Source organism: Haemaphysalis longicornis, unplaced genomic scaffold (assembly GCF_048455015.1).
Source record: "Haemaphysalis longicornis isolate Haplotype H1 unplaced genomic scaffold, Haemaphysalis longicornis Haplotype H1 scaffold_13, whole genome shotgun sequence".
NCBI lineage: Eukaryota > Metazoa > Arthropoda > Arachnida > Ixodida > Ixodidae > Haemaphysalis > Haemaphysalis longicornis.
The window spans coordinates 33373914-33397834 of record NW_027526233.1 but is presented as its reverse complement, the minus strand read 5'-3'; positions in this window follow the sequence as shown (position 1 = coordinate 33397834).

The following is a 23921-nucleotide window of genomic DNA, read 5'->3' as shown; positions in this document are numbered from 1 at the left end:
CGTTCGGCTTTGGCTCTTGAGCAGATGCCGCCCGCTCAACATAATGGTGCGGCCACTCTGCGCAGTCAGTGACTTAGGGAACCAGATGTCTTGCCTTTGCTTGCCGGTTGCAATAACGTACGCGGGAAATGTACTTAGAGTTGCATGAGAGAAAGTGTTTTGGTCATGTGACCTCAGGTGGGGACATGTTTATGATTGGTTGGTTCTTGTGGCCAATCTGTGCTCCATATGAATTATGTTGAAAAGGGTTTTTACTCTTTCTTGAACGCCACCTTTGGAGGCGTGGGTTTTAGGATCAAAACCAGAGTGTCGGGTTTTGTCCGGAGGTCGGTCGAGAGGGATCTAGTTCATTGTAGATTGTAGTATTTCGTGGGGTTCTTAGGGGCGACCAGGCAAGTACTCCGGCGTGGGCCAGCACGCTAGCTCCCGGCTTGTCAACCACGCGGTCTACCGAGCCTACGGCAGCCCAGCGAGGTTCGCCGATAGCAGAACACAGTAGACAGTAGTGCCGAAGCACAGCTGTTTATTTGGCGACTTCCAAAGCATGCGAGCACAAGGATCGATGGCGTTCACGAATCACGCCGTCCGGGTGATGACCGCGAACGGGAGGCAGGCACTGACACACGTGCGACAAACAACAGTTCCCGCCTGAGATACATGGTATCCGCAGTATCTGCCCCCGCCGCGCTGTTCACCGGTCTTCCCGAACCAGGCCTCCGGCGAGAGTCTCTTCCGCGCGCCCACTTTCGCGCCCCCCGCACGCCTATGCCCCCACGAACCGCTAGTGCCATTTCTCGGGGATGCGCCGATAAACCTGCGGAGCGCCGGACCGGTTTCAGCGCGACGAGTCTCTCCCGAAGCGCGCGCTGTCTCGGGATCGCGCGCCGCGGTTCTCCACGATTCTTACAAGATCTTGGCCGAATAGGATGCTTCAGGCAGAGGGACAATGTAATTTTCATTCTGTCCTGATGAAAATAGTTAGAGTTATGTGAATAGTTCAAGTAAACCTAATATCCAGTAAGAAAAGCAGCCCTGATCCCACACCTGCTTCAAGCATCGGACGCCGGTCATCATAGCGAGTCGATATCGTCCTCTGGGCTGGAGCTTCTTCAAGAACCTTACTATTTCGTCTTCATCAGTCACCAAGAAGATGGAGAGGCGAAATCTAACTCCATTGTTCCAGCCACATGCTCACTTCCTGGATAGTTGGTTGCAGCTTTACCCAAGGTCCGCTTCTCCCGATACTCGGCTGCATCCGTATACAATACTTTGGGATCTGCTCGAAGTCACTTGAACAGGGCACAGACTCGGGCTCGCTTACGTCCTGTGTCCTAGGGACCGGAGTAAATTTTATGCGCGGTCTGAGAATAGTTAGAAGGTCCACTTGCATGGGGGGTCTCCGTAATCGCCTCTATTTTAAGATCGCATCTTGGGGAACAGCGCGAACTAACAGGGACACAAAAAGAAAGAAGTGGACAGACCACGTCAAGGCTATTAGCCTCGACGTGGTCGATCTTTATTACTCCATACCGCAGCATAAGTTGCTTAAAGCAGTTAAGTCATGCATACTGGATGATAATGATGAAATTCGGTTTAGAAATGACTGCGGGGTTTCTGTGGAATCCTTTTTAGAACTCCTGTCGATGTACTTGAAGGCCACTGTTGTAGCCTGGGGAGATAAACAACTAATCCAGCGTAACGGTGTTTGTATTGGTTCCAAGATAGCTCCGGTCTTAAGTAACATTTTTCTTGCCGCTGTAGACAGAGAGGTGCAAAGTGCCTTGCGGGGGGTGGTTGAAGTGGTCTTTCGTTTTGTTGATGACTATTTGGTGTTTCTGCCGGGGACCATGGTTAGCCAACGTGGTATGGATGTGTTAAAGGTTTTCACTGAAAACGGAGAAGGTTTACAGTTCACCCTGGAATTACCTAGCAATGATGAACTCCAGTTTCTAGACTTACGGCTTCGCTTTAAGTCAGATCATGTGTGTTTCTTGTATAAGCCAAGGTCAAAGAAACCACTGTTGAATTACAATTCAGGACACTCGAAGCTCATAAAGAACGGAATAGCCTTATCCTGCTTACGGGCGTCTTTGACACGTTCCTGTTCTGAGTCGGTCTGTGAGGCTTTTCATGGTCAGGTTTCTAGGCTTAAAGAGGCAGGTTTTCCTGGTACCACACTCAGGATGACGGCAGATAAACTGGTAAGGCTGCTAAAAAAGCAGGGAGGTGCTGGAGAGGCTGGGTCCTCAAGGGAAAGGAGCAAAAAGTTTGCGGTTTTGCCCTACGTACATGGGATGTCACACGGGCTGAAAAAGGTAGCAGCACGGTTTGGGGTGGATGTAGTGTTTTCTTCCCCGGTTAAATTAAATAGCGTTTGTCCGGCCGTCCAGCGGCGTGCTGAAGATGAGGTGGGAAAGAGGAAAAGTGCGTGTGTAGTAAATCATGTATCACCCTTTGTACCGTGCTCTGTGGCTGTTGTTTACAAGATTCCTTTATCTTGCGGGAAAGTGTATGTTGGTCAAACAGGTCGCTGCTTGAACGTTCGATTATTGCAGCATCGCAACAAGCTTAAAAAAGATGATTACGCACGTCTGGCCGAACATTGCCGCACGTGTGAGCACCGATGCTATCCGCTTTTCCGCGAGACAGATATCTTGTTTAAGCATAAAGACAGACGTACTAGAGAGTTGATGGAATCATACTACATCAGAAAGTGGGGGAGTTGTATCAGTGAAACATCAGTTGTCCTGCACGAAAAAAGAATTTGATTATTTGGAGCGGTCGTCCCGATAAGGTGTTCCTGTGTTAAGAAATGTGCGTTGTCAACAGTGGAGTGTTTTGGTCTTGATAGTATGTCATTGGCTGGTGTGGGCACGTGGCGTGGTGGGGGAGGAGGATTCGGTGTATGTATAAGTAGTTACGCCTTTTCCAATAAATCGAGTTGAAAGTCAGCGCTAGTCCTGTCCACTTCTTTCTTTTTGTGTCCCTGTTAGTTCGCGCTGTTCCCCAAGATGCAAGTACACCAACTCGCCCAACTCGCCACCCTGGTACATTTTAAGATCGCACCGACTTTTCAGTCCTGCCCGCGGAAGTGAGAGACTTGCGTGTTGTGCCGTGCGTTGCTCTTCGATGATATTTTCCACACTGCTGTGGATACCGAATTGGAGTAGTCCGTGTGTCGGGGCAAAGATAGTACACCTAGAGCTTTTTTCTAACACTTGCGTGTTGGAGTGTTTATTCGCTCCTCTTTAAATCTTTAGTGCCGTAAGTACGGGGCGGCATAAACACTGGAAGCCTGAATGAATCTTCCGCTACTGCTTTAAGACACCTCTTGATATTTGTTGGAGATTCTTGCTTCTTCAATCATTCTAGCGATTTTGTGCTATATACCTTTGCTTGGATCTCGAGGCCTCATATTTTGATGGACGCGACGTTTCCTACGGCAGTTCCAACTGTGTTAGTGATTGAGTTTTTTTGGCAGCCCTCAGGCTGTCAGCCTTTGCGAGAGAAGACAAGTAGCTGCCGATTTTGCGGTGAGCAGCCAAAACATATCCTCATAACATTGCTTTAAACCCCCTCTACAGCTTGTTGTAAGGTATCCTGTATTATCCCTTCTCTGCCTCCTTCTACCCAGAGTTTATATTGCCACTACGTGATTATGTGGGAGCACATACTTATTACTAGAAACAGTTCTTTTAGCCAGTCAGGAATTGCTCCCATAATAATAAAGTAGCGGCAATATTGTCTACATAAAGCCAATGATTCAGTCCCGGTATCTTACTGAGGTTCGGATGCGGCCCCACGCAAGATCGGTTGAGTAAGAATAAACAAAGGACTGGTCATTGGAAAGTGCCTTGATCTCCCAGTAATATAGGGTCCGATTGAATATCACCTATCGTGAATCCGGCTATTTCCGCCGTTACCAAGTTTTTCACTTAGTTGTAGGTTCGCTTACCCATTCAAAGTAGCTCGAGATTCTGTAGTACGGCCGTGTGTTTAACTTTGTCCAGCGCTTCAGCTAGGGATAGTTCCAGGATGATCCTGGTAATTTAGGAAGTGTTGTGTCGTCTCTTGATGACTTGCTCTTGTAGGAGAATGTCTTGTTTTGAAATACCTTGTCTGAAACCGAGAATTGAGTGTGGGAGTAGATGTTTGTCGTACACGCAGTTGTTTAGTCAAGTCAATACTACGTGCTCTAAAATCTTGCCTAGCTCAGGCGTCAGCTTAGGTTCTTAACCTTCAAACTCTTGCCGGGTTTAGGAATCAAGACGGCCGTTGGCGTTTTCCAATGCTTCGGAATTGTAGCTTCTCTCACACACTTATTAAATTATTTATTCAGGGCCGTAGCGTATCCGTCGACCAGGTTCGTTAGCGTCTAGTCCGTGACGCCGTCTGGGCCCGGAGCCGATTTACTCCTGAGCTGAGACATTCTGCCCCTCATCTCTGCCTGCGTGAGAGGTTCGATAAATTTGGACTTGGTCGTAGTCTTTGGCTGTTTTTGGGCAGCCGATATTTAAATATCTATTTGAAGCTGGAGCAACAGTCATTCAGAGGTCCAATCGTAGCCATGTAGTATGCGATGAAGTTCCTGTCATTAAGGTCATGCTTGCGGTGGGATTTATTGAATCGCGCAGCAGGTTCCACGTGCGTGGTACACTCATTGATTCTTCTATCCACAACCAAAAGAAATGGCATTGTTGATTCGAGATGTGCACCGTGTATTATTGAATCTCCTTTTGGAGTTTCGCGATGCGTTGAGTCAGGGGGGGATATTATTTGTTTCGTGCTAGCCTCTTCTGCATGCGGGCTCTGGCTTTTCATAGATCAACCAGGTGGGAATCTACATCGTCTAGGTTTGCCTGCTGTGCTCCTAGGTTTGCCCGGCGCTGTGCTCCTGGCACGGCAACTCGCCGCTAGTGTGCACGTAGCTTAACTTGCTCGTGTCGAAGCGTGTGAGTCGGAGGTCAGACGTCGCGGTGCCGCCATCTTGGAGTGCAGAAATTTGTCGGCAAGCCTGTGCTCTTTCGATGGCTCGGCTCTGCTTTAGGCGATGACTCTCGCCCCAGACGTGAATGTCAGGAAATTCATCAGGAGAAAGTACTGACTCCTCCACAGCCCCCGTGGGCATGCCGTCCCGCAAACGCTTCGAGCATACGCCACGGAGGTCCCGCATACGTGGCGGGGAATAGCCAAACGGCTGGAGCGGCCAGTCGCCAAGACGAGGCCGTACACACACACAGTTGTGACCGATGTCGGATTTTCACTGCACCGAAGGAAGCACAGCTCAGCAAGTCTTCAAGTCCCCGGCGAGTCCCGTCGAGTTGAAGTCGGAGAGGGGGCCACGACGCTCAACCACCGTAAAGCGCGGCGCCGTTTGTGCGAGCCTAAATGGTGCGGGCGCTAGCATAAATGGTTTCATGCTCACAGGAGAAAATTAAAAGGGCTCTAAATCGCTTCAAAATAGCAGTATCGCCACAAATAAACTTCTCCGTGCGCAAAGCAACCTGAGGAAAACTCTGGTACAAAAGCAAGATTGAGTACTTGAAGACATTTTCACCAAGCATGAAAAAGACAGACAACGTGGACCCATTAGGCGCTCCTCGAGATGCTGCGAGCGCCTCATTTCGAAATGGGATGGAAGTTAGTAATATACAATCCTTCCTACTTTGCTCACATACACAGGCGTGAGAATTAGGCCGTACACAATTTTCACTTCTATTTGCCATATTCAGTGTTAATGATCCAGATAATTTTCTAGTGCGCGGGAATATCCCCTATGAAGCCTCCGTCTGCTTGCGGCCTGGTGCTATGCCAGCTACTGCTGCAAACCCTTAGCCTTCAAAGACCACCCACGGTAACCCAAGGTTGTTTTGTTTCTAATCTCCCGCGTAGTACCTGCAAGACCATCGTTTGCTTTTTCGTAGATTTGCTTCATTGCGCAATTTATTGAACCATTGCGTCCTCTATTTCTACCCGACGTGGTTTTGTAGTCCTAACTTACAGACATAAACACTGTATGCTACGCGAACGTGCGGTACCATTTTCTTCTTTTACAAACACTTTACAAGCTTCTTACGTTAGTGGTCTATTGTAACCAACTGGGCATGAAACCTGGTAGAAAATACGTAGATATATTCTACGTATTCTACGTATAAACAACACTAATTACATAATAAATGTAAGAAATAGTAGCAGTAAACAGACCCTGTTGGCTATTTTAGAATCACGAATTCTGCACTACTCCAGAATGTCCAGCCGCTTGGTATATTAAAGACGTGATAGTGGAGCATCTGATACTCCTCGAGCGAAACCACCGCAATCGCCCGCAGCATGCCTGGCATATCCAGCGTGCCGTACTGGGGCAGCTTACGTTGATAAATTATGGCTAGTAATATCATTAGCCTGAAATGGCAATTGCATGGAGCGACATACAATATGTAGACGCTCTTAGCCCTGTTAAAGATATTTCCAACGTAACCCTCGGCTCCAAAAATCACAAAACTGGTTACGCCAACATAGGGGTTTCTACAGGGTGCGAAGTAGATATGGAGACCGGTTCCAGGGTCAACAATTTACTTCCGCTTTTCCCTGCGCGATGGACCCTTAGAGTTAGGTATGCAAAGGTGTGTTGACAACTACGCCAGGGTGCAGGAGACGCCCAAGGAGCTTTTTGAGACACCAGGTTCAGTGATAGATGGCAGCTAAGCCATTTTCAGCGATTACTACACCCTTCTGCGGACATTTGAAACACTTTTATGTATCAACATTTATTAGCTTTTTTAGGGCCTTGTAAAGAATTACCAGGGGCTTTCTTGAGCTCAGAATGTACAGCGGAAAGTGCAAAAGAGGCTGCAGAGGCTCTCCGAAAGGCGATCTCCCGCCTGCGCTCAGATACAGCGTTCGAAGAGCTGTGGCAGCACACGAGCGCAACTGCAGCGCGCTATGCCTGAAATAACTTCCAATGTCTAGGCCGGAAAACCGCCTATGCGGTACGAGGCGACTGACAGGCCTGTTCAGCCAGTTACACTAGACATTAAAGCAGCACTGCGAAGAAATACTTGACTGCTGCCTACCGGATTATAAACAAATGAAATTCAACGGTGTTTTGAGCAGCCGGGAATGGAACAGCTCGTAAAACTTGAACGCATCGTAGCCAGCGCTGCTGGTGGAACTCAGTTTACAGCTGATGGGGCAAAGGCGGCTTTGGGAGTGCATGCAGTAGGTGTTGACCTGTGCAGACTGTCGGCGCAGTTTCTGCTTCTATCAACTCTTCCAGACGATGCCGATTCCACCACATCTCTGGTCATTTTAAAGATGCGGCAAAGCAAACCGGAAAACAACGGTGAGCTGTTGGATCAGATCGTGTGGTATGTTCAGCTTTTTTCTCCATACCTGCGTTGGACGCTTCTGGGAAGCGCTGTTGTAGTGCTGTGCGCTGAGTAAAAAATTATTTCCGGAATCTTATGACCCGGAACACTTTGTCGCATCTTCTAATTTTGCACAAGCATAGGAAAAGAACTGTGTTCCTCAGGTTAGAGGATATCATCAAAGAATTTGTGAGCAGAACAGCACAGCAAGAGCAACATTCGGTCCCGTCTAGCTGTCCAAAATGTTTTTTGCTTGTGTGCATTATTCACAATAATGCACAGTCATAATCACATGTAGTGCGAATACAAAATAATAAACAAGAACACGCAAAATTGAAAAATGCTGTTCGTTGAGGTCCGAAAATGGCGCACTGTCGGTATATTTGGAAAGCCGCATTCGCAACGGTGTTATTGTTATTAGGCCCCGCATCAATGTGACTTGCATGGTTTGAAATCGCGGTATTTGTGTGTTCTAATTCACTATTTTCATGATCGCGTTTAATTTGTGCGCGACTACAGGTATTATAGCGTGCTTGTTCCTATTGTTCTATTTCCATTATTTTTAGGTCATGTTTTTATCGGCGTCAATATATAAACAGAAAGAGACCTAAATTTAAAGGACGGCATCAAAGAACTTTTGAGATAGTAGAAACCGTTGGTTCACCTAAGCCCCTATAGCAGTAGCCCCACTGACTGATAAATGTGCTGCTTGTGTGCAATATTGCAGGTATGTATTTTAGCGTCGCTATTTGTACTGTGGCATTGCAATCGTTATTTGTAATCGCTTGTTTTCCGCGCCAGTGTATAAACGTACAAACATTGTGTTGCTTTAATGATACGTAATTGCGAGTAAACATGTGGTCACTGAAACTTCCCTGTATTTTCTGCTTAATATTAAGCGGCTTACCGTCACTAAGATGGCCCCTCACAACTATTTCTATTTCTTCCACCTTTCACCATCACATTTATTTTAATTGAATGATTAAATAATATACGCCATTCAAAGATCAGAATAAGCCGTGGGTTAAAAAAACATTGCGTCACGTGGTTTATAGAAAATAGGTCGAGTTTTCTCCTTTCGAGCGGAAACTATGATTTATATAGCCTAAAGTACATAACAAATTAGAAAAAAAACCGCTCCGCCCCTTACCCCTCACCCCACATTGAAAATATAGCTCCGGCGTCATTGTTTTGCGTGTATTTTTTTTTTGAACATTGGAGCTGTTTAGTCCTAATTCCATCTGTTCCTGGCGTCGCTCAAAACGCGGCGCAGCAAAGGATACAGGAAGAAAAGGCTAAGCCAAGGAGCGTGCAAGAAAGCGGCGAAGAGGAAAGAAATCGACTAGGAGGTGTGGTGTGCTCTTGCGGGCGCACGAATTCGCTTTGGGGCGCAGATAATCGGTTGGGGAGGCGTGCGTCGGACATTGGCTGCTCCCAGTGAAGACGTAAGCTCTGACGTGTAAGTGGTCCCCTAGTTGATTGAGCGGTTGTGCGCTCAGCGGCATGAGTGTTTGAACTACCGATAAGATCGGCAGACCTTAGAGAGTGGTCTCTGTCGAGGATGAAGCAGAGCGTCGGAAAATGAACTGGGAAAACGATGGTGAGCGTGCCAAGTGGCGTCAAAAAGATCTTTGAGAAGCCGACGTTTACCCGATTACATCATTCCGGAACGGCCGAAGCAGTTCGGATTTCGAAGGGGCGGCATGAATGCGCGAACGTAGACAAAAAATGCACACCCCCGTCTAGCGGTGGCGATATTTGAATTCCAGGAAAAGCTATGAAATGTCCCCATCTGTAAAGCACTAGAGAGCCAAATCGCAGCGCAGTAAATGTTACGCTAGCTTCTTGTTGGTTTCTTTTAGGGTTGAACTGACTAGGCGAAACGTGGTGTCCTTATATGGTAGTCGTTTCGACAGATCGGTAATTGTTTTTTTTTTTGTTTTTGCCACAGTCAAATGGGCCTCATGGTATCCGGGTCGTCCTTAGTTTACTCATTTATCTTATGTATAGTTGTGTTCTGCGCCGGTGGAGCAGCATGAAAGACCGCAAGGAATACGTTTCTGAGCAAAACCGGTGATAACTTCGAACTTTTGGCAACCGAACTATGAGGTAAATAGTGCCTGATCTGTAGGTAACTACAGCTTACCACAATATAGTTGCGCCGTATTGACTGGAGTTATATGACATCAGATTTTATATCGATCAAACGATGTACTTAACAAAGAAGTTGTCCTTTAGCGCCCGTCGTCTGTTAGTGTTGGAAAGAGCTCACGCAGACGAATCAACAAAAGCTCGAAAAGCCCCAGCAGATCTGCTGGTACGTTTGCGTGAAAAAAAGGAATGCGTGCGATGTTTGCCCTAAAAATGACGTTCTCGTTTGTAATGCATGCAAGCTTCGTTCGGCAAAAAACGATCGGTTGACCACCCCCTCCGCTTATAACCGGACACGTGCCGTTAATGGATTCTCGATTCCACACATCGGAGAAAATGCCCTCTTTTTTTAATGTTTGTCACTTCGCTGCCCGCGTTCCCGCCATTCTTTATATGCCGAAGTTTTTCCTGTGCATTATAACGCCGGAAACAGCTGCTATGCACGCTACTAGCACTTGTCAGTCCAGAAACAGCGAAATTACTCATGCATGACTTTTAAAAGGCATTTTGGAATATGGGGTTTTCCATTATACAAAGGGATGCGACTACATCTTGCAGTGAATACTAGTGCTAAGGAATTCTTTTGCGTTTCGCACATAAATAAACGATATGAAACAACCCCTGATGTAACTAAATGGAAGCGTCTAGTAATAGCGGCAAGGCAGAAATGCGGGAACCGTTCGAAAAGTGGTATTTTATAGACGATATCAACATTTTTGCCGGTTTACGCGTACTTTTGTATAGTCGCGTGATTCCACATCGCGCAGCAATCAAGTAACTATAATCTACCGCTTTTTCTCTTTGAAAGCATTCACCTTTATGTAAAACATGAATACATAAGTGAAACTGGGTAGGATTGTTTTCAGCAAAAATACATGTGCCTTTATCTTTGCCGTAGGAAAATGAGGAGTATGCATTGACAACAATAATTTAACCCAAAAAAACACCGAAAGAGCTCCCGCGTGACTGTATATTTTGCGGCAGCATTCCAAGTCCAGAAGAAATAAAAGGCTCAATTAGATTGCGCGAGAGCGTTGGAACGAAAACAAAAAGGTTAGTTGTGTTCAATCAACCCATAATTCTATCAGAAAAACACGAGTTCCATAGCTTGACGGGTACTGGAGGCCACTACAACGCATGTGGTGGTGATAGACGATAATACAGCAAGGAATGTAACAAGGAATAGAGACGCTTTATGTAAGCCAAGCAGCAAGACGCACAATTGGAAAGAAAATATCATTTTAAACCAGTAAACATACACACAATACATTTGAACCACAACGGTGAAGCAGATCTTTTCAAACAATGAATTGAATAGTCCAACTTCACAAAGTATTAGCGCAGGCTATTAAGTATAAAATTACTGGGGCACCAGTACACATTTAAAATGAATGAATGAATGAATGATTAGGCTGCGCTACTGTTGGATATAATTTTTTTTGGAAGCGGGGTATGAACCAGGCATGTGTGCTTGCGTGTGAATATGATGAGCGTGTTATTTTAAGTACCCTACAGTTGTTACGAAAATCCCCGATGCAAGAGATTAGAAATAGTATCAGCCTAGAAGGCTTACATACTATTATTTATCAACTGGAATAACATAAGGATTCAAAATGAAGGATGAGTTGGGGATAAATATCGAACGTTAGGAATGTGGAGGGGATATTTGTTTCTGCAACATGGTTATTGTTGTCAGATTGGCGTGATATTTTAAATGCGTAGCATTTCTTAGGCTCGCCTGGTCCTCCGTCGTTGATGGCGGTGCCGTCCACACGCTTACTGCGCATGCGCAACTCTCCTTCCCACACCCACAGTTCCGCGATACTACACTATAAAAAAAGAAATAGGCCGCAACGGGAGGTACGCGGTGCTCTTCCCACTACGCTACAAATCCGGGACAGGAGCAAGTGCTACGAACGCGCCTTATGTCCTTGACTCATTCAAACTACGTCAAGAAGCTACTGATACAACGAAGGCACGCGAAGCTGAACGTCAACGGAAACGATGAACTGAAAACTTTAGAGGGGGATGCTGAATTTCCCGTGGGAAAGCTGTGGCGGGAAGCGCCACGCTCCTTGCACCTCAACCTGCCCCGTCCGCAGCGCCTCTGATGCTGATTGTGGCACGATGCCCCTAGGGATTGGCCAACCAAAGAATCCATCACGAGATAGGTTCGCGTTCAACCACCGTCGTCATCTTCCCGTAGGGGAACCGCCGAAGAAGAAGAAGAACGAGAAGACAAAGCTGCCAAGAGGAGGGCGTGTACATTGCTCTCAGCCGGTGCACCAATGTCAACAACCTTTACCTCACCAAAGCTGACGGAGACTACCGATTCTACCACAGAGACAACATCGACAAGAACATAATGGACGAGTTTCGGCGCCTCGAGAACCACCGCCTACTCACCGTAACACAACAGCACTTGCGTGCCTTTGCCACCGGTGTGGACCCGGACGCGGAATTCCCTCTGGCGCTAGTAAAAACCAGATCACTCAACATAACGGCAACACAATGGAACCACACGGAACCACCACGATGCTTCGCATCCTCATCAGGGTTCCCCACGAGAAGATGGTGTAATTTTTTCTTCCAAACTAAGCTGCAGTAATAAAGGTCCGACACAAACAGATTATATTATATGTCACGTTTGACTTGAGTACAAAGGAGTGGTCGAAATCCAGATAAAGCCGCGGCATACAGAACAGTTTTTTTACACGGGGGGGTATTTGAGAGTCCCTGCTGAGGTTTGAGAAAATTTCATAACCAAAATTGTACTTGATTCAACAATTTGAATTTTCTTCCCTTCATACTTATTGAAATTGTCGGCTTGACAGCTTTACTTCTTCCACGAAACAGTACTACTTTTGTTTCTGAGGGCTCATTTCTGATTTTACTTGCGTTGATTATATATTCAGCGTATGAAGAATCTCATTGCCATTTTTAAGTAGGGCGTTTGGTTGAACTCTCGATAGAGATACAGAGCAATTTTAAAGTTATCCAAGACACTTCACCGTTTTGTCAGTTGTAAGTATGTCATTGATGCCGATATTAAAGGTTGTCCTAAAAAGCGGTGTTATTGTAGGCTGCATGGAACCAGTGGAACTGCTCTGAACTTTAACCCGCTGGCTTCTGCACACTTCGGTTGAAGCGGACGGGTTGAAATGAAGGTGTAGTGAGCCATACGGGAACATAAATTTCAATTGATAAACGGAGGATTCACACGCTGATGTTTACTTGAAAGGCATTTTTGCGCCAGTGACAATGCAGAAGTTCACCTTGTTATTAAAATTTGGGCCGCAACAGACGAGGTATTGCTCCCAAAAACATGGTACGTCGCTTGCACAGGGGCTGTCCGAAATGTTTAAGCGGGAATGTTTTCCGGATCTCATCTACCGCAGTTTTTTTGTAAAGTAAATGGACCAAAATCACATGTGACGGTCGCCGATACGTCATTTCCTCCCATTTTCCAAACTAAGGGCCTCTTTTAGGCATTTGAGGAGAATATCAGGATGGGTGATGTGCCGAGATTTGCTACATCGCCAGTGAAACAGAAGCAAAGTTCCCTCAACAAGGTACGCAGAATTATGCCCTTTGCACTCTCAAATGTAGCTATACAATTACAAAGGCAAAATACATGGCGTAAACTCAAACAGACTAAGACAAATAAAAATATGTCGATAGATCGATCCCCACAAAAAATATATCGAACCCCACTATTCGGGTTTTAGCGTGTTGTGCTGATCGCGCTTTGGTGGGCATATTATTGGTTATTTATTTGTGCACGGGGCTGCTTGCAATATAGCTTCTCGAGGAGGGCACGGTTACAAAACTCTCTCGCGAACGGAGTTTCCAGATACATACCTACAGTCATGGAAAAACGAAATGCGAGCGCAAACATATGCACCAGAAGTAGCAAAATTAAAAAAAATACTGTTCGTCGAGGTAATTACTCGAGGCTTTAATTTGACCTAAGCGAAACGAAATCACACTACTTCCGTGTTCCGGTTCCTACTTTCGTGATCGTGTTTTATTTACCGATGCATTTACGTACATTCAATAAAGCAGGCATGAAACCAATTTCACTGTTTAATGGCCACCGGAAGGAGAAATCATCTGGAAGATGTTCGGGCTGCTAAAGCACGGTCGTATATTTGTGCTTACTCCTTGACGACCTGTGCTGAGCGGGAGTTGGCAATTCTGCCATGGCAAGGCTGCGTTATTCCTTAGCGGTACCCAGACGGATCTTAAAGAAAACGACCTGAGCATGTTTCGTTTTGTCTGAATTTCCCCTAGTGCTGAGTTTGCTTAGCCATGGCTGTATTTTTTGAGACTACTAAAAAAGTTAGAGAATGAATGTGCGATGCGCTTTTACTTTAATGCTGAAAGGCGGTTTTCCAGGATTTTTTGTCAGAAAACGTATCTGTGGAAATTATTTATTACAGAAATATCGATGCTGGTATTTCCCTAGAAGCTCTTAGTCAATATAAGGTATAATCATTTACAGACGCAATGTTTTTCCAAAATGTGTTAAAGACGTCACAACTTCTAGAGCGCGGTCTTTTATAAAATGAGCGTGAATAGTCAAATATTTTATGGCGCTTATTGCTGTATGTATTCCCAAAGAGATGGTAGCTTTCATTACTCATCTTTCACGTGGTACGCGAGATTACAAGAATTTGCATTCCTCTGAGCATGATAATCAACCGGCTTAAAAGCCGACTAAACAAAGATCGTAGATACGCCCATTGGTATTTAACAAACTCTTCACAGCGCAGAAAAAGAGGACGGCACGAGAAAATCCGGACACTGCGCTAACAACTCAACTTGGTTATCGTTTAGCAAGCTGTAAATAGGAAAACCAACAACACACCTTCAGACAATAGAAACGAGTTTGACAAATGCATTACATGAAAGAAGAAATTCGTAACAACGTAATCTGTGCTGCTGAAACCAATCTGCTCCCGCCAGGTAAAATGTCAGGTCGCAAGCACAATCTCCCATATACACGAAAGAAATGCATTGCCCACAGGCAGTGTCTTGTTTCCGGGTGTGCATTTGCCAAGCTTCTCTAACGTGTCGCCTCATCCTGTCTGGATGCGGATCCAGCCCATGGAACTGCTTTAACGAGGGCAAGTAGCATGGGTACAGTGATCTAGAAAATCTTAGTTCACGGCAGCATGGGGAATTTGCCATATGCGCCGCAAGAGTACTCCCTTTGGCGATTGTAACGTAGCGTGCGTGCTCCCGAAAGTGTTCATAGAGGATCGCGCCGTTTCCCCTCTGAGAGCGTCCACATGACAATTGAATCTTGTAGATCTCCTTGTGATGGCATTGAGTAAACGGCTTTTCATGTTTCTTAGTTCGTCTAGTTGCCGCTGGAGCGTCAAGATTTCCTTTGTAGCAGGGTGTATTTATTTCTAGGGGTTAAAAGCATGAGTTCTACACCCACCGCCCTATTATTTCCTTCCGCTTTGGCTGTACTAATATTCCAAAATAGTAAATGCAGCTAGTTGTGTAGGAATGTGTTACAATGAGCATTTAAAGCTAGGCAAAACAGTATTGGTGGCAGGTACTATCGTGGTATATTGTAATGTGAACAACAGAGAGCGTGGCTGTAATTTCGTGTGGTGCATCCTGGCGAGTAGGCATATTTCCGCAGAGCGAACAAGCTACCAGAGTTCGTTTCCATCCTTGGTGTGCACAGACCAGCGTCATCGGATCGTTTGGTGGGCGCTCGGCACAAATATTTATACCTATAAAGGGAATTGCCAAAATGACTGACTGATTGACTGACTGGCTAGCTGGCTGCCTAGCTGGCTGGCTGGCTGGCTGGCTGGCTGGTTCACCGACCGACCAACCGACCAACCGTCCGACCGACCAACCATCCAGCCGACCGACCGACCGACCGGCTGACCGACCGACCGACCGACTGACTGACTGACTGACTGACTGACTGACTGACTGACTGACTGACTGACTGAAATATTAATGCTCAGCCAAAACTACTACACCAAGAGACGTGAAATTTCGCGAGTGCATTTTAAACAAAGCATAGAGGCTCACTGTGGGGAGATTTTGGAAATTGCCCTCATTAACGAGCTAAAGGGGGAAAGCATGTTTTCCTAAATTCGTGAATATTTCGCTCACCACTTCAGGTTCCGATGTGCTTGTTTGCTGATATGTGTAGCCCTGAGGTATATCGAGAATTAGTTGTTGGATTGCGCACTAAGCAACACTATTTGGATTATTCTTATTTTGGATCAAAATGGGTGTTCTTCAAGATTCATCAAAAAAAATTTCTCTGACTGATTTATCCAACTTGTTTTTATCGATAAACTTTACTGAAACGATACACACAAACTTTTGAAGTATTTCGGCCTCGAGACCGGTAAATGTGCCTAAAAAATATTTTAATCACACTCTTGATGAGCTGAAATGGCATAAGAACTGATGTGAACGCCTAGACAAACTGCTTGTTCTAACGGCTTCAAATTTTATGAGCCCATTGAGATCATGGTGTACAAGCTCGCTAGTGCTACATACTTTAAAAATGACACCTGGAAGAGAGAGAAAAGCGCTGGTAACATTTTTCAGATATTCTTATTGTATGGTAGGCCAGTTCAGAACTGGCTTTGGTACCTATGGGAAATTATGCAGGTATATAAAAAACTTTCCATAACCTCCCCGCCTAGTAGGCACAGAACAATTAAGATCTCGTGAAACTCCAGTATATTCAGATTCCTCAATGACTGTACAGCCCGTTGATATATCCAATTTATTTTTTCGTGCTAATGGTGACCACGCAGCTGCCCAAAAACTTATTTCCGGATTCTACGATGACACGGGCTTAAAGAGGTGGGCAGGACTTCTCAAATTGCGCAGCTCTGGACGATATATTAAGGTCAATTTTTCTGCATTCGCATAGCGCTCGCTATCTGTTGGGAGTTTTTGCAAGCACGCGCGTCCCGTACGAGCCCATGTTATCATAAAACTGCGAATAGGGAATCTCTTTCGTTACCCACTGATATAACACTTCCCATGGGAAAGCAGTCGTTTCAGCACACCATCTTTGTACAATGCCTTTTCGGAGAAGTAAAGATTTTATGATCGCCTCACCGATTTCCGGTGCCGATCAGGAACCCGATCACCCGGGCTCCGGTTGATTTGAAAGGAGGCTGATTGGGCGGTGACTTTGGAGTTCTCGGAGAAGATTGTCGAATTGACGAACGTGGTCCTATGGATTTGATGAGTGGAAACTAAGACTTTATATGCAACTATTGCCATTAGAACAACTAGATATATTAGGAATAAAAGGGAAAATTTCAAAGTGCAGTTAGACGCTAGCTGTAAGTGCGTACAGGTCACTCGAGCTTCTCAACTGTCTCTAACTCCCCTATGCTCCGAGTGTACAAAAACCACTCAAACGACGGCGGCCAGTTCGCTGTTGCCGCCGCAGTACCTGTCTGGTTGGCCGGCACACAGCTGTGCCTTAAACGTCCGACGCGTTCCTCAAATCCACCTCTAACTTTAGTAACTCAGGAATCCCAACCCAGCTTCGGTTGAGATTCGTGATACCCAGGTTCGTTACTCTTGCTTCGCTGGAAACCGCCTAGCCGAGACCGCCGACAAGAACGCACTTTTAAGGATAATTTCGGCCTTATAACACCTCGGTGTGACTAACTTTCGAGCACGCCCATCCAGCTTCTTCGCATCCGTAGGGGAAGGCCCAAATGCACGTAGACAGCTGCCAATCAGCCGTCTTACGCCACTGCTTACGGGTCCAAAGCCTATGCGTTACACGCACAGGCGAGCAAGAACGCGGTAGCGAGAACACATACAGACTTCAAAATGTCGGAGGTGGGGGGGGGGGGGGGGATTAGCCAAGAGAAACCTCTCCCACGGTGGTGTGCGACAGGGGAACCACGCGGCCCCGCTGCCGTGGGGTTACACGACCGTAATTACCCCTCCTTTGTCAGCTAGACGCACAATCCTCCACACTTTGAGGGGCGGTCTCTCTTGCAAAAGAACGTAATCCCGCTACCATCTCCCGTCCACACAAGCTGCCTCTCCAAAGCTGCGCGGCCAATTTACGATAGCCACAGCGTAATGTCAGCATCACTGCGCCTCTCGAGAGAGCGGCGGAGATCTATCCGTTCACACGCAAGGTAGAGGCACCTGGCCACTGACCTCGTCTGCGCACCTCACGGGAGGGTTCCAATAAAACACGAGTTGGAGTCGTGTCCAATTTCCTCAAGCCTCCGGTAAAAGCACTGAATTGACAGCATGGAGTAGTTTCGAATTGTGTACAACTTCATGGTGCACTAACTAGTTATGACAAGTAGAAAATGTCTCAAAAGGTGTTGTACCCATTACTGGTATTGGTACTTTGGCCCACTCGGGCCTCGCCGGGGACTACCGATAGTTAAAAAATAAAACGATATAGCTGGGTGCGGCGGTTTTACTTATAGAACCGATGGACTCACATGACGCTGGCGTGAGCGGGTGCCGAACGTGACGAGAGAGACAAACAAAAATTCTCGCACTCCGAGTGATGGGGCTTCCGTACCAAGTTTGGACAAGACCCCTCGGTACTTGTTAGCGCTGGGCATATCTGTCTCGTCGCCAGGATCCGCAGCATCTACTCAAAGCTACCCGCTTCGTGTTCGCATTCCATTCTATCGGGATTGTCCACTAAAATGAATTGTATGGATGTGCAGGCAAACACAAGGCAATGGGTGCGTAATCTTAAAAAGTATGCATACATAATATCCTTCTTATCACCTTTTCAATACACATTTCGTATTTTACCGGATTATATTATATTGCTCTGGTTTTTAAAAGTTTGCTTGCTCTTACATAGGGTATGGCATGTTATTTAGGGTTTAATAAGTTAGATTATATTCTATACCCTTGTACCGAAATTCGAAACAGCGCAAAATGACGGGACAAGGAAACGACGACACAAGGCGCTGACTAACAACTGGTTGGTTTATTGCGCTGGTTGGGAAATATACCCAGAAAATAAGGCGAGAAGGAACACGATAAAAAAGAAGGAAGCACGAAAAAGAGCAGGAAAAAAGAAGTACAACATTGATGCACGTGCATTGATTAAATGGTAGCAACGCTGATATGAGACGTGCCCACAGGCGCGAGGCAAGGAAGACATCGTCAACAGTTAAGCTTTTTATGAGTCCAATTAGCGGATTTCCTTTTTTAGTAATTCAATGGACGGCTTACTCACAAAATCGCTGCCTGCCTTATGAATGAGGTAGGCTTCATAGATCTCACGCTCACGCTGAAACTTATACGTTCTTGCAACACGGGTATCCTGGAATTTGGGCGAGCAGCCGTGGTCTTTACAATGTGTGGCAAGATTGCCGCCAGTACCCACGCAACGCTTGCGCCTAAACTAAAATCCCTGGTGCTTCACATTCTTCCCGATCCAACTACTAATGGAAATTAAACGTGGAGCGGGAAGCATTGAAAATGTTTGCGATTTAATGGGCCTTGACCTTTAGAGCTTTAACGGGGTGGGCCTTTGGTTCATTTGCTGCTAATTCGGGAACTCTAACGCAGGTTCTTCAAGTTCACAAAAACATCGATGGTGCCGACTGCTGTAGCCTTGCACGAAAATATGGCTCTGCTAGGTTTACGTCAATCGAGAGCTCATGTCTGCGGTACTCCCAGTGGATATGACGCTGCCCGGTTCTCCTACTTGTCAGCAAGTAAAATTCTGTTGCGCTTGGTGAATGCTTCATAGAGGGGCTTTTTCTAAGCCATGGCGACTGCATCGGTGCGCGTTCGAATTGTGCATATACTGTATGTGTACAACTTTGTCTCTGTTATTTTTTATGAATGACGCTGACACAGAAAATGTTTTCAGCGCACTGAGCTATCCTGATGTAAATAATTTTTTACGAGTCCTGAGGCACTTGCCTCAGATCGGCAATTCCAGTCCAAGATGTGCAGCAGGAAATGCGTTCTCTCTTCATGGCCATGAAGATCTTGTCCTAGTGTCCTGGGTAGTATGCCCGAGTAAAGCTATGAGTTTGCTGTTTTGATAACTCGAGCGCCAGAAGAGGATTCTGACTGGTGGTGAGGATCAGGCTGCGCATCAATCAATCCATTTGTTTTTTGTTTGGTACAATTAAGAGACATAAGCTCGATCTCTACATCACGTCTCAACCTGCAAATATCATTGCCTTTGAAGAAGCGAAAGTCCCCGAACCTAATCCGAATAGATGGCAAATTATCACAACGAACCTATTCCACCAGCGCCTTTCTTTGTAGGAGCGAAACTGCAGGTGTTAACACACATTCTTGACGCTGATACTCCCCGTACTCCCAGGTTTTTATAAGTTCCACCTAGAAGGATTGCAACATCATTCTTCATTCGTAAAATCTATAGTGCACCTGCCCACCAACTCAACAATGGCCACACGCTTATCCAAAAAGCAGTTACAGTAGCAAGAGACACCCCCTTCTTAGCATTAGTAGGCTTCAATACCCCAGATCTGGCATCAAGACGTCAGTAAAATTACAAGAAAGGCACGCGCCTACGAAGACGCATCCGCGATCGCAAACATTGTCTCCAGAACTACCTTACCCAACGCCCCCCTATCGGGAATAGCGTAGCGCGCGATACTAATCCAGACCTCCCTCCCCTCCCAGCAAAATAACTGCCCATTAGTACAGTGGGGGTGCAAACTAACCGCTCAGGTATTCATCATGCGTAATATACATCAAACTAACTCTACAAAGTAAACATCTACGATTAAATTAGGCTCGAATCACCGACTGGCTAAAATTCCGCGAAGATAACGCCCCTCCCTATCGGAAAACCCAGCGGCGCTGGAGCTACGCTTCCCGCGTTTGCATGATTATGGGACTGCATAACGCTGAAATACGCCGGACACGGTAACGCTGGAGCGCGCCGGACCCTGGACGTTGGAACACCCGGAAGCGGAAAAGCGTGGATCCGGCGCGCGCTGAAACGTAACGCTGGAACACCCCAGAGACCACGCCGCTTCCAGCGGAAAGCATGGCCGATGCTCGCGCTAGGCCTTTTTTTTCTTTAATAACCGTGTAATTACAAACCCGCATGACTGTTAACAAGAAATATAAAATTTCAGGTAAATCATAGTACCGCAACAAAATTTAGCCAGACTCATTTGGGCAGTTTTCAGCTTATTTCGCCCTGCTGAATGAATTCTTTCATTATCGCGTTCCGTCCATAACGCTCCATTTGTTCATAAAAGCAAATTTATTTTCCCGTTTAGAAAAAATATTAAACGAGCATCGACAATAACTGTTCGAATATTCGTTCCTTATATTCTTTTGGGCCATTAAAACACATGTAAACATATATTTCTTGAACCTCTTTTATTTTAACAGCGAAACATGAGAAATGTAAAATGGAAAGTCAATCCTTAGCGGCATTCCTTGCCTTGGTGAACCTTGACCCCTTCGCTACGCATTCGTACAGCAAGGCCTGGGAGGGTATCCTATGGCGAAAAGCGCATGTCTCCGTGGTGCAGCACTATCTCGCAGAGTACGCGCGCACGATACCTGGCCAAGTCACGCAGGCGTCTTTGCAATTTCGGTCGATTGTCGAAGCACATCGCACGTATTATAAATCACGCTGCATCCGAGAGTAGCCGTATTCACTCGCATCGAAGCGCCAATAATCCGAAGCACCACTGTTTGTCGTCGCTAGAGAAGTCCACACTTCGAGATTCTTGGAATCCGTACCGCTATTCTTGCTTTTACCACAGCTTTTGTAGCTTCACATGTTGCTGTTGACACTTCCCAGAGACATAAGATGCCCGTTTTTACAAAAATGTTACGCATATCTTCGACTAGGCACAGCGCCGATGTGAAATGTGGACGGGCCACTCAGCCACGCAGCCACCTACGAATTTTGATCGAAATGCGAAAAGCAGGGAGGAACAAAGTGCTCCCCGGCCGATCACGAGAACTTGTTCCGCGACTCCGCCTTACTCGTCTCATTTCTTAATATTGTGAGCTTCCCCGCACGCGAGTGCTGTCGCGCGACAGGCCTTCGGTAGTTACGGTGAATCGCCGGACTTTCTTCCGAACGGCCGACCTGAAGCGAAGGCGCGCGTTTTCTTTCTTTCTACGTTTATTCTTTTTTAACACATCAGGGTATTGTAATGGGTTAACTGGCGCCAATTTTTTTAACATCCGTAGCGGCAACCAGTTAGCTGGTTTTAAAATCTTATTTTCTCTATTTAAGCTTGACTAGAAACATGGTTCGCGTTAAAATAAACAAGTTGCCCACTAAAAAACATAATACAACAGCAAGCAGATTGAGACAATGGGGCTGCCAAAGACCCCAAAATAAATGTCAAATTGAAAACAGCAATATTTCCAGCACGTCCTCAAAAAGAAGTCTTGCTTGTTCTTTATGCGTCCGTTTTGCCAACGGGCTACCCTTATTGTTCGATTCTTTCATCAAAGGTTGTCCATGGCACAATATATGCAATTGGAATTCGCTCAAACAACCCCAGAAAATAGTGAAGTTCCTTATATATTCATTTGTTTGGTGAGCGGGCTACGCTTAGATGTTCCAACATTACCGTGATTTGAGCTAAGTTGCGTTGTTGATTGCAAATTTGTAGCGAAGGTTTTTTTCAAACAGGGCCGGATTGCTAATGGCAGCAATACAACAAACTTTCATTACGACAGACGCTTGCAATGCAATTGAACGAGGTGATCGTTACTCGGACGCAGCATTCTTTCCGTGCAGCGCAGGCTAAAAAAGTGGGATTGTGCGGCACCGCACGGGCCACAAACACCACGTTTCGGAGCATCTGCGTCGATCGCGGTGCTGGATTACAACCAGTCGACCACGCAACCGGCGCGCGGCATTGCCGTATCCGGCCAAGCATCGGCGCCGTGAGAGCATACTATCCCGTTTGCCCTATCTGAATCCCAGTCCCCAGAGGCAACGTCGCAGTCTTATTCGATGCTTTCCACCAACCTCCCGCATTGATGTCGTCCATCGCGGCATTTTCCGGTGTTTTCCGTTCTTTCCGGCATATTCTATGGCTCCCCTAGCGCTGGAAAATGCGGTCCCCGCGTTGCTGTCGTCAAGTTCGGCGTTTTACAGTGTATTCCGTTCTTTCCGGCGTATTCCATCACTCTCGTAATGCTGGAAAACGCGGGGTTTTCCTACAGGGATCTTCCTTCCACAACCTCCTCACACAGATTGATGCACAGGAACAAAAACTGCTGAAGTGCACGGCGACAAAATGGCAAATTAATACCCGCTAGCTCACCCACATCTCCTCAATATTTTGGAAGCCACGCCTACAAACAGACACCTAGTACAACTGCACACGACCTCACCCCATCGCACCTACACTCTGCCCTGCACATGTCAACCATTATATATCCCGCTACACACTTTCCGCCTTGTCAGTCAAAAGCAGAACTCTGAAACCCTGCCTCTCCACCCCTTACCGTGGGCTGTGGGAGAGGCTCCTGACCAGCTCCGTGAATATCAAGTTATGCGTCACCCATTCGTGGTCTATTGGACATATGAAGCTTGCCTAAACCCTTACCCTACCTCTTCACTCGGTTATAAAGGTTTATTCATCATCGTTATTGCTAAAAGTGTGATGGTTGGAGAAGCCAGTTTCTTCCCCTCCAATGACGCTCGCGTGCCTAATGTCCTTGGTATTTTTTTATTGTTTTCTACGCTCTCCTGGATACTGATGGTCCTGCGTGGTGTTTTTGTAGTCGAAACGTGTTTTTTTACATTTTCACGGGGTCGGAGGCATTGCAAGCCGGTGGTATTGCACTATGCAGCTCCTGGCGGTTCCCACGTGCCTCGGATGTGACGCGCCAATCCTCAAGGCCTATTCCTGCAGAGACAGCAACGAAGTCCGGAATTCGCTATATAGCGGGACAGAAACGACCTGCAAATAGAAGAGGTCACGGTGAAAGAATTTTACTTCTTTCTCGGTGAGAAGAGGTTAAGTAGCTTCACTATAGCTACCCGACCAACGGGATGCTAGCAGTTCCATTGCAAAAACATGAATGGCCGAATCATTGAAAGGGTGGGAGGTAACTCAGGGATCCTGTTTTGGTTGAATGGGGTACAACCCAATAACGAAACAAAAAGTGCCAAGACACATAACACCTGTCTACAGGATTGAAAATCTTAAGTGTGATTGTTCAATTTCCACGAATGAGGCACCTTATTTCCACCTCGTGCTCTAAAGAAACTTTATTAGTTGTCTTTCGAGGCCATTCAATTTTAAAATCTGCGTAAACAAAACAGAATGGGCTTAGTTTTGTCTTCTACGGATTTCGCCGCTGCTCGTTACTGCCACCCTTGAATTTTAGAGTTGGCAAAAATGGCGAATTACGGTGGCT